The sequence below is a fragment of the Moschus berezovskii genome, chromosome 18 (genome assembly GCF_049115385.1).
Source record: "Moschus berezovskii isolate FMDL1 chromosome 18, NW_MosBer_1.0, whole genome shotgun sequence".
NCBI classification, from domain to species: Eukaryota; Metazoa; Chordata; class Mammalia; order Artiodactyla; family Moschidae; genus Moschus; species Moschus berezovskii.
The window spans coordinates 29,215,729-29,232,230 of NC_142477.1; the positions used below are offsets into that span (position 1 = coordinate 29,215,729).

Here is a 16,502-nt window from a genome sequence, read left to right on the forward strand (position 1 = left end):
CCAAGTCTGGAAGGCCCCTGGGTGCTTATTGCTGTCTTTTAAGCCAGAGTCCATCTAAAGATAGTCAAACCAGACTATATGATGTAGAGAGATCATGGGCAGACAGAGTTAGATTCAGTCCTCTAGTTGTTCTTGCACCATGCATTTGAGATCATCTTGGACTTTGCAACACAGTAGTTACTAACTAGATGTAGAAGCATGAGTGAACCAAGGCAAGACCATTGGAAAAACTACCTAGTCAACTGAAAAGCTTATGAGATAGAGTAAAGTCTTGAATTTTTTAAAGCCACTAAGTTCGGTAATGGTTTGTGGTGAAATAACCTATAACCTAAATAAACCTTGAAAATGCATGTTGATATCTGGCCATCAGAAAATGGTGACTCTGTTATCAACCTAGTTTTTAAGAACAAGCTCATCTTACAGGCCCCCTTCTTAGCCCCTCACCCCTTTCTAACCATTCAATAATTGAACTTTTGCTTTTTTAATCCACTTAAACTTTGGTGAGTTTTATATCAGAATTATGTAGAACACTTGGTAAAATAGATTACTGGTCTCTACAACAAGAATTTCCAGTTTGTTAGGTCTGACATCGAGCCTGAGATGTGCATTTCTAAATTTTCCTCAATTCTGATGTCACTGATCTACCATTCACCCTTTGAAAACCATTTATCTAATGTATCCTATTAAAATTATACAGGATTCTATATAATATTATAGAATCTGTATAAAATACTATGTAAAATATTATTTTTTATATTCTATTCAATGTTTAAATTTATTCATATTGTCCAGGAGTATATTTTATCACAATGATATTTGTCTTTGGCCAAATATTGACTTTTGACATGTGTCCTTATTATCTATTGCTACATAACATATTCACCAAAATTTAATGATCTGAAACAATACATATTTATTACATTGCAGTGTCAATGATTCAGAAATCTGGCTACAGCTTAGTTAGGTCCTCAACTACAATGTCTCTCAAAACTTTTCAATTGTCCTTCTAGATTATTTAATCTTACATGAAAACTCAACTAGGGAAGGTTGCTCATTGTTCAGTGGCTAAGTCGTGTCCAACTCTTTGTGACCTCAGGGACTGCAATACTTCCTTGTCTTTCTCTATTTCCTGGAGCTTGCTCAAACTCATGTCCATTGATTTGGTGATGCCATCCAACCATCTTGACCTCTGTCAGCCCCTTCTCCTGCCTTCAATCTTTCCCAGCATCAGGGTCTTTTTCATTGAGTTGGATCTTCACATCAGGTAGCCAAAGTATTGGGGCTTCAGCTTCAGCATCATTCCTTCCAATGAATATTCAGAGTTGATTTCCTTTAGGTTTGACTGACTTGATTTACTTGCTGGGGAGGAGGAGAGGACACTTCCTATATACCCTCACTAACCACTCGAAAGGCCATTGACAGAATTCAGCTTCTTGTGGGCTGTCACCTGAAAGTTTCCAAGTTTCTTGCCAGGTGGAACAGAGAAATAGATAGAAAATCCAAACAAAATGAAATGCACACACTTTTAAAAACTAATCTTGGAAATAATCTTCATCACTTTTGCCAAATATTTTTTGTCATAAGCAAGTCAATAGGCCCAGTCGCACATGGGAAGCAGAGTCATCAGAGTATGAATACCAGGAGCTGGGGAGCATTGTGAGTCATGGCTGAAACTGACAACCACAAGGAAGTTGAGAATTTGGCAAAATATGTTAAGGTACACATATAAAGGGGATTCCCAGGTGGCTCAGTGGTAAAGAATCCACCTGACAACTAGAAGATGCAGAGGTATTGAATCAATCCCCTGGGGTCGGGAAATTTTCCTGCAGAAGGAAATGGCAACCCATTCCGGTATTCTTTCTTGGGAAATCCCTTGGACAAAGAAGCCTGGCGGGCTATAGTCCTTGGGATCACAAGAGTCAGACATGATTTAGCGACTAAACAACAATGCACACATATAAAGATGATATAAAATAAATAACAGCAAAAATACTATGTTTTTTAAAAGGAGCAATTGTGCTCTTCTACTATGATGAAGTTTTAGGCCATTAACAGAAAGGGGACTTGTTTTAAGAAATAGCTTTATATATTAACAATAGAAGTAATTCAAATTTTCACATAGTGTGTGACTGTTGGTTTCTAATTTAGGCTTGTTTGTGAAGATATGCATACATTTAACACAACTAGCCTATGAAATTCTTTGAGCCACTTTTTTCTGGGGGGGAAGCAAGAATACTGGAGTGGGTTGCCATTTCCTTCTCCAGGAGATCTTCCCGACCTAGGGTTTGAACCCAGGTCTCCCACAATATAGGCAGACGTTTTACAGGCTGAACCACCAGGGAAGTCAATACCACACTTACGGCAGAAAGTGGAGAGGAACTAAAGAGCCTCTTGATGAACGTGAAAGAGGAGAGTGAAAAGTTGGCTTAAGCTCAACATTCAGAAAACAAAGATCATGGCATCTGGTCCCATCACTTCATGGGAAATAGATGGACAAACAGTGGAAACAGTGTCAGACTTTATTTTCGGGGCTCCAAAATCACTGCGGATGCTGATCGCAGCCATGAAATTAAAAGACGCTTACTCCTTGGAAGGAAAGTTATGACCAACCTAGATAGCATATTAAAAAGCAGAGACATTACTTTGCCAAAGGTCCGTCTAGTCAAGGTTATGGTTTTTCCAGTAGTCTTGTATGGATGTGAGAGGTGGACTGTGAAGAAAGCTGAGCACTGAAGAATTGATGCTTTTGAACTGTGGTGCTGGAGAAGACTCTTGAGGGTCCCTTGGACTGCAAGGAGATCAAACTAGTCCATTCTAAAGGAGATCAGTCCTGGGTGTTCATTGGAAGGACTAATGCTAAAGCTGAAACCCCAATACTTTGGCCACCTAATGCGACGAGTTGACTCACTGGAAAAGGCTCTAATGCTGGGAGGGACTGGGGGCAGGAGGAGAAGGGCACGACAGAGGATGAGATGGCTGGATGGCATCACCTACTCGATGGACATGAGTTTGAGTGAACTCTGGGAGTTGGTGATGGACAGGGAGGCCTGGCGTGCTGTGATTCATGGGGTCGCAAAAAGTCGGACATGACTGCATGACTGAACTGAACTGAACTGAGCCTATGAATATGCACTTATATACCTTGCTCTTTTTAATGAGATGGACTGTTTTGGAAAGGATGTTAGTCCTGTTAATAAATTTCCTTTTAGTACATATACCCATCTTTCTTCTAATATTTGTACCTTATTTAACTATTTGAAAGTGTCATAAACAAAGTCTATATTGGTAGACACTGGTTTTCAATTGTCCATAACGGATATTTTTTCCCCAAAATCAAGTATATTTCTAACATAAATACATAAAAAAGCTGGGGAAAACATATAGTTCATTTTTCATTTTGATGGATATTCCTGAATGTCCTGGAAGAATGTTTTACCCAATTTTCCATATAATTCAGTAATGTGCAAGAGAACTGTTCACATACTTGTCCACACTGTGAATATTATAGATATTTTGTACTTCACAAAACTGATTGCCAATGACTGCCTTCCCATTGAAGGAAAATATGTATTTCTCTTCTTTTAAGTGTAACTGGTCATATTTCAACAGGATTTAGACCTTTATACATGTTTTTTGGAAACCAAGTCCTTTGTTACTTTCCTCCCCCCTCCCAGACTATTAATCTTTTTCTTTTTGATATATAAAAATCCTTTAGTACAGTTTATTAAAAATAGATATTGCTCTTTTCTCAGTTTGTGTCTTGTTTTATGCTGTATCTGAATTCAGTTAAAAAGCAGAGATCTTTACAGGCATTTCAATAGTGCAATAAGAGCATTGATACCACTGAATACTTGATCTCCAGATAGCAAGTCTAATGAAGCAGTACAGTAGATCAGGATATGAACTTTCCACATTTCCTTTAACGAAGGATTTAGCTGTCCATATCAATGTGGGGGTATGATCAGCAGATTGCCTCCAACTGCGTGTCAGCTTATTCAGATTCTGGCTCAGTTTCAAAGATCAACCTTGTCCAAAGTCATTCTCTTCCCTTAACAGCTCATAACCAGTACTTGCTCATTTCTCCTTATATAGTAGCAGTCTGACAGTCTCCAAACTACCTGCTGGCTTGTTGTTTAGTTGCTAAGTCATGTCCTACTCTTTTGGGACCCCATGGACTGTAGCCCGCCAGGCTCCTCTGCCTATAGGATTTCCCAGGTAAGAATACTGGAGTGGGTTGCCATTTCTTTTTCCAGGGGATTTTCCCAACTGAGGGACTGAATGCAAGTCTCCTGCATTGGCAGGCAGATTCTTAGCCACTGAGTCACCAGGGAAGGCCTTACCTTCGGGGTATAGGCTTACCTTTGGTTTGGTTTCTTCCTCTGATCAACTCTACATTCCTATACTTTGAAAAGGTATGAAGTTTGCACTCCCAAATTTTTTCTCAACTTTTTTCTTTATTTACCATCTTCCCCTCCCTTCCTCCTTCCCTTCCTTTCTTCTACCTGTCAAAATAGTATACTTATTTTGTAAAAGGCGTCTCTGCTTAATTCTGGACAAATTTATTAAACACTTGTTATCATGATTTCCCCTGTTATCTCATTCTTGATGACTCCAACTAGAAGTATGGATTTGACTTCTCCCTCTAGCCTACATTTCTTAATTTCCTTTTTCATATTTTCTAGGGCTATTATTAGTCATGAGCATATTATTGTGTTCTATATTCTTTTTGTATGTAGAATAACTGTAATTTAGATTTTTTCACTCATTTATACATTAACATTAATTAAACATTAATTTAATCTCTATACATGTATATTTCACTCTTTTCCACTCTCTTTGTGAGAAGAAAGGTAAAAAGAAAGTGTCAGGATAAAAATATGGGAGCAGCATGCTGCTGCTGCTGCTAAGTCACTTCAGTCGTGTCCGACTCTGTTTGACCCCATAGACGGAAGCCCACCAGGCTCCCCCATCCCTGGGATTCTCCAGGCAAGAACATAGGTGCAGAGAAAGCAGATTTTAGGAAGAAAGAAATCATATTTAAAACAATTCTTAAATTAAAAGAAAAAGGAGATTTTACCAATGAGATGCTAGAAAAGCTCTGTTGACTTCTCCCTCCTTGATAAATTTTAAGAGAAGTAATGTCAAGTTATACATGAGTGAAAAAAAGCATGAAATTACAGTTATTCTACATACACAAAGAATATAGAATACAATAGCATCCTTATGACTGATAATAGCTCTCAACACACACATACCCAGAAAGCAAATGAAACCTATCAACTATTATATTCAAATGCTCTAAACACAAAAAGACCTGATATTACATATTATAATAGAAGTTATATATGGTGCTTTCTTGACACTTCCCTCAAGAAAGAAATACAACTTGAATTTGTTCAAGAGTTTTGATATGATCTTTAATTTATAACTACAGCTATGCCAGGAGGATTCACTCAACACAGCTGTAAATCTCCAAAGTTTTCTCTAGCAAAATACATATAGGGAAGTTAAAAGAGGGAAAAAGATAGAAAGAAGCCAAAAAAATAAAAGGACATATACACTAAAACTACAGACACCTTTCAAGCAAAGAAAGTGAAAGGGTTGTTTTTGGATGATGATTCAAACATATTGCAATTTCTGTGATGTAAATTGGAAATTAGCATACTTACTGAATTTTTGATTATATTAAATAATTATTTAAAATATGATAAAAAAAATTAGCCCCTATCCTTCTTTATGATTCATGGTAAAAATAAGATCATGACATCTGGGCCCATCACTTCATGGCAAATAGACATGAAAACAATGGAAACAGTGACAGATTTATTTTTGGGTGCTCCAAAATGACTGCAGATGGTGACTGCAGCCATGAAATTAAAAGATATTTGCTCCTTGGAAGAAAAGCTGTGACCAGCCTAGATAGTGTGTGATAAAGCAGAGACAATACTTTGCAAACAAAGGTCCACAGTCAAAGGTATGGATTTTTCAGTAGTCAGATATGGGTGTGAAAGTTGGACCATGAAGAAGGCTGAGTGCTGAAGAATTGTTTTCGAACTGTGGTGTTGGAGAAGATGCTGGAGAGTCCTTTGGACAGCAAGGAGATCAAACCAGTAAATCATAAAGGAAATCAGTCCTGAATATTCATTGGAAGGGCTGATGCTGAAGCTGATACTCCAATACTTTGGCTCTTTTGATGCAAAGAGTCAACTCATTAGAAAAGACCCTGATGCTGGGAAAGATTGAAGGCAAGAGAAGAAGAGGATGACAGAGGATGAGATGGTTGGATCGTATCACTGACTCAATGGACGTGAGTTTGAATAAGCTCTGGGATATTGTGGACAGGGAAGCCTTGAGTGCTGCAGTCCCTGGGGTCGCAAAAGTCAGACATGACTGAGCAACCAAATAACAAAATTATATCTGCCTAACCCTCCTATAATATTGGATGATTAGATGGAAAAAGGTACTGATGTCAACTCTCTTCAAGAATTGATAACTATTAAAACTCTCCTTTGTGTATATTTTAGAAGTATTTCAGAAGACAAAGTGAATCATGAAAGTAAATAAGAAAAATAAAGTGAAAAGCAAAAGCAGTGTGTTTATTTGGAATGATTATAACACTGTCTTTTCATACGTTTAATGACTTTTGAAGGATGAGAATCTGGCATTAAGTTAGATTATTTCATGTTGTTTTTGTCTTTCCTTCCTCTACACCACCCCTTCGTTTTATGTTCAATGATGTGAAATCATGACCGTTTATTGGGAAACTTAGGGACATAAAAATTGCTAGTTATAAAAATGTATCATTAAATAAAACTCTGAGTCCTTTCTGTTTTGTATGATTCTCTACTTGGAAAAAGAGCCTTGAACATAAAACTTGGATTGATCACTACTTTTCTCAGCACATGAATAATTGAAACAATTTTGCATTTCTGAAACAATTTCCTCACCTGTAGAATAGAGATATCAATATTGGCTATCTTCATCTCACAAGATTACCTTCTGGTATGAAGAGGAGCATATTTAAAAATATATGTTATACTTTGTAGTGGATAAAATGTTGTCAAGTTACAATTATGTCTAACATAAAGAAGTATTCATATGGTACAAAGAGTATAGTTCCTGTAGAACAAATGAAACAGCATCCATGATAACCAAAATTCGACCACATTATTGACTATAAAAATAGACAAATGGAAAACAGAACTAAGTGGAAATATAATTCTTCTTTTCAGCTGAAGAATGCATTTTATAGTTTGTGAAACAGAATTGATATGACCCACCTGAAATTTATTTATAAAATTAAAAAAATTAAAGTAATTAAAACAAAATTTAGATACATAGGAAAAACTAAATTTAAATCACTATTAAATAACTCTAATACTTATTTAAATTATATTAGAACACAGTTTTGAATAAATTTTTAAAAATTATTAAAATATAACAAATACAGTACCTGTGACCAAAGATATTTTTTTATTAATTTGCAAATACTTTCTTATAGTGTTTCCCATAATATCCAACTATAACTGAGTCAGTAAATTGAATCACATTTCAACCAAAATATACTTGTGCTAAAATATATATATTTGTTATAGTTAGAACAAAGAGCTAAATCAGTAATAAAGGTAGTTTTTCAGTAATGCAAGCATAATATGAAAAATATAATCTCTTCAGAAATTTTGTGGGGCATGATTTTCTACCTTATCAGTTCTTTAGTTTAGCCTATATGTATTTGATACAAAATTTGGAATAAAAAAATTACCTGTAAGTTGGCAATATCTTTTTAAGCAATCTTTTAAATTTAAAAAGTTCTTGCTATCATTGTAAAATAGAAAGCCCAGAGATAAATCCACGCACCTATGGACACCTTATCTTTGACAAAGGAGGCAAGAATATACAATGGAGAAAAGACAATCTCTTTAACAAGTGGTGTTGGGAAAACTGGTCAACCACTTGTAAAAGAATGAAACTAGAACACTTCCTAACACCATACACAAAAGTAAACTCAAAATGGATTAAAGATCTAAATGTAAGACCAGAAACTATTAAACTCCTAAAGGAAAACATAGGCAAAACACTCTCCGACATAAACCACATCAGGATACTCTATGACCCACCTCCCAGAATAATGGAAATAAAATAAAAAATAAAAAAAATGGGACCTAATTAAAATTAAAAGTTTCTGCACAACAAAGGAAACTATAAACAAGGTGAAAAGACAGCCTTCAGAATGGGAGAAAGTAATAGCAAACAAAGCAACTGACAAAGAATTAATCTCAAAAATATACAAGCAACACCTGCAGCTCAATTCCAGAAAAATAAATGACCCAATCAAAAAATGGGCCAAAAAACTAAACAGACATTTCTCCAAAGAAGACATACAGATGGCTAACAAACACATGAAAAGATGCTCAACATCACTCATTATCAGAGAAAGGCAAATCAAAACCATAATGAAGTACCACTTCACACCAGTCAGAATGGCTGCTATCCAAAAGTCTACAAGCAATAAATGCTGGAGAGGGTGAGGAGAAAAGGGAACTTTCTTACACTGTTGGTGGGAATGTAAACTAGTACAGCCACTATGGAGAACAGTGTGGAGATTCCTTAAAAAACTGGAAAGAGAACTGCCATAAGACTGAGCAATCCCACTGCTGGGTATACACACCGAGGAAACCAGAATTGAAAGAGACATATGTACCCCAGGGTTCATAGCATCACTGTTTATAATAGCCAGGACATGGAAGCAACCTAGTTGTTCATCAGCAGATGAATGGATAAGAAAGCTTTGGTACATATACATAATGGACTATTACTCAGCAATTAAAAAGAATACATTTGAATCAGTGCTAATGAGGTGGATGAAACTGGAGCCTATTACACAGAGTGAAGTGAGCCAGAAAGAAAAACACCAATAGAGTATACTAATACATATATATGGAATTTAGAAAGAAGGTAACATTGACCCTGTATACGAGACTGCAAAAGAGACACAGATGTATAGAACAGTCTTTTGGACTCTGTGGGAGAGGGTGAGGGTGGGATGATTTGGGAGAATGGCATTGAAATACATAAAATATCATGTGAAATGAATCGCCAGTCCAGGTTCGATGCATGATACGGGGTGCTCGGGGCTGGTGTACTGGAATGACCCAGAGGGATGATATGGGAAGGGAGGTGGGAGGGGAGTTCAGGATGGGGAACACATGTACATTCATGGTGGATTCAAGTCAATGTATGGCAAAACCAATACAATATTGTAAAGTAAAAATAAATTATAATTATTTTAAAAAACTGTTCTTACTATCATTGTAATATTTTTCTGAAATAACCATAATTCAAAATATAAGCTCAATAAATCTGAATTTAAAGTTTCATAAAAGAAATTAAAAATTAATATATAAAAATTAACATAGAAGACTATAAACTTGTTACAGTATATCAGATTTTAAATTGTAGCATAAGGATGATATTATCATTTATCCTCATAAATGTTAGTTGAGTAGAATTTACAATTGTATATAGATAATATAGATGCTAACTTAAATGAGCATGTATAAAATTATATCATTAAATTTGTCAAAGATTTTCCAACCAAAGTGTGTGGTGACTTTTTAAATTTAAACAGTCAGAACTTGACAGCCCTTGCCTACCATTATAATTCATCAGTGTAGGGATTCCATATAATTTCTTACCAATAGTTAATTAAGCAGGGTGATTTTTTTCATTGGGGAAGCTGCAGTGTTTTAAGAACTTTTATTTTGATGTGACTTTTTGCAACCAATTATGAAATAAAAGCAAGAAGGCAGATTACAGGTTGTTTTTTTTTTTAATTTCTGAATCATCTCTTCACCAAAAATTCTCCAGTTTATTATTTTAAAAGAAAAGGGACAGAAGAGTTTGATTTTGCAATGGACAGATAATGTAACCTCCATGGATTTTCACCACAGGGAGATGTAAGCAGCTGTGAACCTGAATTCTTGAGAAACTAAAAAGCAATTTTGTCTGAATAAAACATCAGTGAGTGTCTTGTGCTGCCCATGCTTAACTTAGGAAAATCTTCTTTTCTTTGATTCTGTTCCTATATCCCACAATTCTACAACCAAAGTATCTCCATTCTCTAGTTCCTATGACATATACTAGCTTTGTTAATCACTTTTATCCTAGTGTGGGCCAGCCTACAATTAAGAAACAGAATAGAATATGTCAGAGGAAAAACTCACAGCTGAACTTCTCTTCTAAGAGATAATTAGGGCAAAATATGACTAGATCCAAGGTTTTTCGACATCCTATAGTAAATTAGAATATTTTTAAATGTCAGAAGTTCACTCAAATGTTTTTCCAATTACACTATTTTTCTAGGAACCTTCACTAATACTCTGTAATGAGATCTGAAAAATTATTTGAGGATCAGCATTAATGCACTAAAACAAGGAAAAAAAATTAAGCTTTGTGTATACCTTTTATCTTACCTACTATTTCTCATTGCTTTTGAGGGAACAGCCCTGTAATGAGTCTATGCTTCTAAGTATTTCTTTTCATTACCAGGTGTGGTCTTTCAATGAATACTATATATTCTGCTTTGTAACAGAAAATCCTAAAGATAGTAGGTTATAGACATTTGGAATCAGCAACACTGGTACTAATGGTAAAGTAATGGTACTGTTTAACATATCAATTAAAAATATAAACAAATCAAAGTAATCTTAATTTAAAATGAAGATTATTTTTATTTGTGTGTATTTAACAACTTTAGACTGTGTATCTGTTACACTGTTTGTTGTTCAGTCACCCAGTTGTATCTGACTCTTTGTGACCCCCATGAACTGCAGCATGCCAGACCTCCCTGTCCCTCACCATCTCCTGAAGTTTGCCCAAGTTCATACCTATTGCATTGGTGATGCCATCCAGCCATCTCATCCTCTGACACCGTCTTCTCCTCCTACCCTCAATCTTTCCCAGCATCAGGGACTTTTCCAATGAGTCGGCTGTTCGCATCAGATGACCAAATTACTGGAGCTTCAGCCTCAACATCAGTCCTTCCAACCAGTATTTAAGGTTGTTTTCCCTTAAGCTTGACTGGTTTGATATCCTTGCTGTCCAAGAGACTTATAGGAGTCTTCAGCACCACAGTTCGAAGGCATCAACTGTTATATATAATAAGTCAATTACTTGCAACAATTTGACTATATCACGTTTCAGATCAACAAGGACAATAAATGATCAAATGTATAAAAAGTAACTCAATATGGAGACTAGTGTTTGAAAACATTTTGTAGGGTTTTGTTTTATCATTGGATTTTGAAGTAAGAGAATTAATCTATTTTTACAGAAATTATGCAGAGAACAAACATTCATCCAAATTATATATAGCAGACTAAACTTGTAGGTTCCTTTTGGAAGCATATAAAAATTATTGTGTTAGTCACTTAGTCATATCCGACTCTTTGCCACCCCAGTGAACTGTAGCCCACCAGGCTCCTCTGTCCATGTAATTCTCCAGGCAAGAATACTGGACTGGGTTGTCATTTCCTTCTCCAAGGAACCCAAGTCCCTGCATGGCAGGTGGACTCTTTACCATCTGTGCCACAAGAAAGCCCTGAAAGTGTATTGATTTATCATTTTATCATATTATCATGAAAATTTAATTTATTCTGTCCAAGTATTCAAAGTAGTATGAAAAAAATCTTAAAAGATATTTTAAATTTTATTTTAAATATGTAAATAAAATAAGCATAGAAAGAGAAATACAATTTCTCAAGTGTTCACAATTACATTATGATAAAATATAATACATTATAATACAATATAATACATTATAATAGTACACACATTTGAGGGAAAATAGGTAATGCTTAAAAATAGAAAAAAATGATCATAAGTATCAGATAAAAGACATAATAACACACTTAAAGGAAAACTTTTCTGAAAATAATGTGGTTTAAATCATTGATAAAAGGTAAATTATAAGTTCTTGTAGATACCTGTTGCAGAATAAAATACCTTAGTGATTAAATATTTTATTCCACTCAGATTAAAAATAAGACTATTCAAAAATTCAGTAATTACAGAGAAATGAAAGACAGAATGAATAATATATGAAAATATAATTCCACCTGAAACATATTAAATGATAAATATTTAATACACATACTCCAAACAGGCAAAGAAGTTCTAGCCTGTTATTTTCTTGAAGAGAAAGCCAATAGTTAATTGAGGACTATGATACAATTCCAAATATAATCATTATACCCATGATTACATCTTAAAAATATGTTGCTATAATTTTGCAGGAAAGCAAATATATACTGTTTCAAGTTTTAATAAAAGTTGTCAGACTACACAAAGCCAATTCTATAAAATGTCCATAAATATTGATAATAATTTTAAATATCTGACAGTATGTAATAAAAGCTAAACTACAACTCTTCAAATCTAGAAAATATTGATTAATAATTATTAAAAAAATAAAATAGCATTATGCATAACATCTTTGTCATGCATAACAAATACTATGCCATGTTTATTTGGCATAAATGCCAAATATGCATATATTTGTCTATGATAACATGTATGTAATATATATATATAGTGTGTGTGAATGCAAAATTCTCTTTTTAAATGTTGCATGTATTTATGTGATAATTATGATACTACTCATTGTTTAATTTTAGGAAGGCAAGTTACTAAGTGTTTATGTATGACTGTTCATACTGTAAGACTATCCTCATTTCATATACACAGAAGTGAAATAGGCCAATTCCCTAAGATCACATCAATGGTAACTGATTGATACTGTCCACATCAATGGACGCTGTCGTGGGCTCGTCTGGAACTCAGATGTGGGGGTCCTGACCCCCCGCACCTTTGGGCGAGACCTGACTGGGAGTCGGGTCTTCACCGAGGAAATCGAGTTACTAAGAGGTTGTCAGGGAAGGTCCTTATCAACAGGTCCTACGTCCTGATGCAAAAGGACAACTGGAGACAGACAGAGATGCCGAGGGAAGACGGCGCCCCCAAGCGGACGGCAGAGGGCGGCCCAGGGAGGAACCGAGGCCGCGGACTCCCGTCTGCCTGCGGTTTAAGCCTTGGTCGGTGGGGCAGTCACGGCTGCCTCGGGGAACCCACACAGAAGACCATGAAGGCATCTCTTCTTTCCCGGGGCAGGGGAGGGGAGCGGCAGGGAACTTTAAGAGGCTACTGATCACATCAATTATAGATAGAGTTTCAATGGTGTTATTATGTTTATTTCTAAGCTGGGAGTTTTATTCAAATTTTCATAAAATTTACATTTGCACATGCACACAGCAACCTGGAAAAGTTCAGTTCAGTCCCTCAGTCGTGTCTGACTCTCCGCAACCCCATGAATCACAGCACGCCAGGCCTCCCTGTCCATCACGAACTCCCGGAGTTCACTCAAACTCATGTCCACAGAGTCGGTGAAGTTCAAGAAGTTGTTAATTTTTGTGTAATGTAACCAAACCACCAAAAGCTTCTGGGTGACAGTGGAGGCAGAGGAGCCTGGCCTGCCACAGTTCATGGGGTCACAAAGAGTTGGACATAACTTAGGAACTGAACTACAACACCACCAAAATCATCAAATATAAATTAAATGATTGAGAAGAATACACATACAGTAATATTTTAAAAGTTTACTTCATTTGTTGTGGGCTATAAATGCCTAATTATTGGTAAGCATTCAGTATTGCCAATAACACTGTGCTCAGTTGCATCCCCTGTGGTTCAGACAGTTAATAATCTGCCTGCGATGCAGGAGACCCAGGTTTGACCCCTGGGTCAAGAAGATCCCCCAGAGAAGGGAACGACTACTCACTCCAACTGTCTTGCTTGGAGAATTCCATGGACAGAGAAGCCTGGTTGGCTATAGTCCATTAGAACCAGACATGGAACAATGGACTGGTTCAACGTTGAGAAAGAAATATGTCAAGGCTGTGTACTGTCCACCTGGTTATTTAACTTACATGCAGAGTACATCATGCAAAATGCTGTGCTGAATGACTCACAAGATGGAATCAAGATTACTGGGAGAAATATCAGCAATGTCGGATATGCAGATGATACCAATCTAAGGGCAAAAAGCAAAGAGGAACTGAAGAGCCTCTTGATGAAGGTGAAAGAGAAAATTGAAAAAGCTGGCTTAAAATGAAACGCTCAAAAAACAAAGATCATGGCATTTGGTCCCATTACTTCATGGCTAATAGACGGGGAAAAAGTGGAAACAATGACAGACTTTATATTCTTGGGCTCCAAAATCACTGCAGATAGTGACTGCAGCCATGAAATTAAAAGACACTTGCAGCTTGGAAGGAAAGCTATGACAAAACACTTTGCCGACAAAGGTTCACATAGTCAAAGCCCTGGTTTTTCCAGTAGTCATGTATGGATGTAAGAGTTGGACCATAAAGAAATTAGAGCACTGAAGAATTGATGCTTTCAAACTGTGGTGATAGAGAAAGCTCTTCAGAGACCCTTGGACTGCAGGGAGAAAAAAAAAAACAGTGAATCATAAAAGAAATCAACCCTGAAGACTCACTGGAAGGAGTGGTGCTAAAACTGAAGCTCCAATAATTTGACCTCCTGATGCAAAGAGCCAACTCATTGAAAAAAGACCTTGGTGCTGGGAAAGATGGAGGGTAAGAGGAGACGGGGGCAACAGAGGATGAGATGCCTGGATGGCATCACCAACTCAATGGATACGAGTTTGAGCAAACTCCAGGAGATAGTGAAGAATAGCAAAGGCTTGTGTGCTATAGTTCTTTAGGTCTTAGATAGTTGGACAACTTGGCAACTGAATAGTAGCAGCAACTCCATTACTGGTTATTATAAAATGTTGGTTGGGCTTCCCTGATGGCTCAGTGGTAAAGAATCAGCCTGCCAATGCAGGAGACATAGGTTTGATCCTTGGGTTAAGAAGATCCCCTGGAGAAAGAAAAGGTAACCCACTCCTGTATTCTTGCCTAGGAAATCTCATGGACAGAGGAACCTGTGGGCTAAAGTCTTTGGGATCGTAAAAGCACAGGACAGGACTTAGCAACTAAACTACAAGATGCTGGCTATATCCTTCTAGATTATTTTATTCATAATAGTTTGTACCTCTTAGTCTCTTAGCCCTATGTTGCCCCCATATCTATAAATCTGCTTATTTTTTGCTTCCAGTCACTAGTTTGTTGTTGTTTTTGGATTCCATATGTAAATAATATCATGCATGATTTCTCTTCCTCTGGCATATTTCATAATACCCTCCAAGTCCATCTTTGTTGATACAAATGGCAAGTTTTCTTCTTTATGGCTGAGTAGTATTCAATTGTATAAGTGTGTGCATGTGTGTGTGTGTATCTTTTTTATCCATTTATCTTTTGCTGGACACTAGGACACTTAGGGTGATTTCATGTCTTGGCAATTGTAAATAATGCTGCCACCGAGTCTTAATTACTATAGCATTACAGTAAGTCTAGATGTTGGGCAGTGTCAGTCCTCCAATTGTTCTCCTCCTTCAACATTATGTTGATTATTTTGGGTCTTTTGCCTCTCCACATAAATTTTAGAATCAGTCATCACTAACCACAAGATAACTTAGGATTTTGGTTCGGGTTGCTAAATCTATAGAACAAGTTGGAAAGAAGTGATATCCTGATAATTTTAAGTCTCCCTATCCATGTACATGGAATATCTCTTCATTTACTTACTTCTTTGAACTAATAAAGCATTATAGTGAGGTTGTAAGATGTATGGTTATTATACAAAATTCAGTTAATCACTTTCCTCTATACCAGCATGAATAAGTTATATTTCCAATTAAAACAAAATAGTATTTACATTGGCACTTCCAAAATTTAACTATAGCAAAATGTGTACAAAATTACAAAATTCTAGTGAATGAAATGCAATAAGTAAATAGAGTGATATTCCATATTGGAAAGTTGGGGCAAGGTCAACCAACACTAAAATGAACACGGAAAGAAAATTCTGTACCACTAAAGAAACCTGAAATTATGAATCTTGGGGCCTCTTGTATAGAAGCTATTGAAAAAGAAGTAGAGTGACTTCACGGCTCTTTGGTGGGAGCATTTGACTATAGGGGATAAAAGAAAGGTTACATTACTCTTTGAAAGAGAAAACCCTAAAGACTCTACCAGAAAACTACTGGAGCTAATCAATGAATATAGTAAAGTTGCAGGATATAAAATCAACACACAGAAATCCCTTGCATTCCTATACACTAATAATGAGAAAATAGAAAGAGAAATTAAGGAAACTATTCCATTCACTGTTGCAACTAAAAGAATTAAATACTTAGGAATATATCTACCTAAGGAAACAAAAGACTTGTACATCAAAAACTATAAAACACTAGTGAAAGTAATCAAAGAGGACACTAATAGATGGAGAAATATACTGTGTTCGTGAATTGGAAGAATAAATATTGTGAAAATGAGTATACTACCCAAAGTAATTTATACATTCAATGCAATCCCTATTAA

At 36.1% G+C, this 16,502-nt stretch overlaps 1 pseudogene; it reads left to right on the top strand.

The window, feature by feature from the left end:
* LOC129553108 (KATNB1-like protein 1) overlaps positions 1-13,204 on the top strand; it is a 53,046-nt pseudogene extending 39,842 nt beyond the window's left edge.
* Positions 13,205-16,502: the final 3,298 nt, after the last annotated feature.